This window comes from Aptenodytes forsteri, unplaced genomic scaffold (assembly GCF_000699145.1).
Source record: "Aptenodytes forsteri isolate BGI_AS27 unplaced genomic scaffold, ASM69914v1 Scaffold229, whole genome shotgun sequence".
Taxonomy (NCBI): domain Eukaryota; kingdom Metazoa; phylum Chordata; class Aves; order Sphenisciformes; family Spheniscidae; genus Aptenodytes; species Aptenodytes forsteri.
Genome location: NW_008795863.1, coordinates 6,617,737 through 6,619,667, shown reverse-complemented (window position 1 = coordinate 6,619,667; position 1,931 = coordinate 6,617,737).

Here is a 1,931-nt window from a genome sequence, read left to right as displayed (position 1 = left end):
GCCGTTGCCGCGGGCACGGGCGGCAGCGCCCGCTGGCACCAGCCCTCTGTCGGAGGGGATCAGCTGCCTTCCGGCCGCATCGACCCTCTCCAGCCGCTTCCTCGCCATTGTTAGAGCAGGGGAAGGGCTAGTCTGAAAGGTCCTGCGGTTGGAAGAGGTTGAGATAGCAGGAGAGGTCGTGAGTCCGCCCTTTCCTGCTTACGTTTTGAGATAACTATGGCCGCAACAGAGCTCTTAGGGACAGTTCATAGTGGTTTCCGCTCTCTAACTTGCAGACAGAGGCTTTGTTGAGTTACAAAAACTAGATTTTGAGGCAGGCTTGACTCCTGTACAAGGGTTTAGGAAAACTTATTAATGAGGAGTGTATCAAGGTGGCTTTCAAGACTAGGTGAGAGTGCATAGGGTGTCTTTTTCAAAGTGTAATCTGCTCTTTATTGAGCTTTGCCAGAGATCTGCTGGAGTACCTTGGTCTTATCATCTCTTCCTGCTACCACCCGGACTGTGATGGATTAGTGGTGGTACCTGATGCTGTAACTGATGACACAGACAGAACTTGGGATTTAGCTTTGATGCTGACTTTTTAATTTGATGATTTAATAGAAGGTGGCTATTCTATCTTAGTTTAATAAAGGTCCCAAATAATTGGCAGTGTTAAAATAAAATATTCAGTACTAAATTTTATGCAGAGACTTTCTTGGGTATCTTTTTTGTGTTGTGGTTTTTGGTTTTTTTGTTTGTTTGTTTTTTATTTTGAGTGATAGACAATCACAGTCATTATAAAACCACTCTTGAAAAACAAGGCTGTTCTCTGAAGCATAACTTTTGGTCACTGCCTCTGAACAGATCAAACTTGCACCACTGTTAGTGGGTTGTAAAGTTTTATGTCTTATTGTCTGGCTCAAGTTCTTTAGTTGCTCAGTTTTGTCTCCTTCTAGGGTTTATCTTTTTTCCAGAGGTAAGGTGCTTCTGTAGTTTGATATCCATTGCTATTGCTCGACTAAGCAAATGAATGTACATGTACCAGCAGCACAGAGTGGCACAGTGCTGTTACTACCTCTCTAGTCCAGTGGGTGTAATTCATTCATTTTTTTAATATGTGAAAAACTTCCTAAATAAAGGTTATGTTTTTGGAAATATCTTATGGTAAGTCTTACAGGCAAGATCTTACTTTAGAAGTTTCTTGAACAGTTTCCAAAACAAGGCCTATACCATTCAGTGCATCATAGTATTAAACAACAGATTAAGCCTGCCTGTCATGACTTGTACTATCTAATGTGAAGTATTTCCACTTTTCATCTGCTGAAATTCTTCCCGTTTCAGCCTATACTTACCCTATTTGAATTATAAAAGCATGATTTTTTTTTTTTAATAAATGACCTGGTGGATTTATCAGATGACATTTTATTTTCAATAAAATTAGTGGGTCCAGTGCTTGACTCAAATGAGGCTAGTTCTTGCTTGTTACATCGTTCACTGTTGTACATGGAGATGACACTAAGTGCAAACACTTGGAACTTTCTCATCCTAAGTTGATCTCTTTGGCTAACTGGATTGATGTCCTTTTTTTCTGAACATGTTCCAATTTATCACCCTCTTTCTAATAGAGTTTTCCACAGCTGAGTGCAGTATTTCATAGAATTGTTTACGTTGGAAAAGACCTTTAAGATCATCGAGTCCAACCATTAACCTAGCACTGCCAAGTTCACCACTAAACCATGTCCCTAAGCACCACATGTACAAAGCTTTTAAATACCTCCAGGGATGGTGACTCAACCACTTCCCTGGGCAGCCTGGTCCAATGCTTGACAACCCTTTCGGTGAAGAAGTTTTTCCTAATATCCAATCCAAGCCTCCCCTGTGTTTTGTTGTTTCCTCTTGTCCTATTGCTTGTTACTTGGGAGAAAAGACTGACACCCACCTCACTACAACCT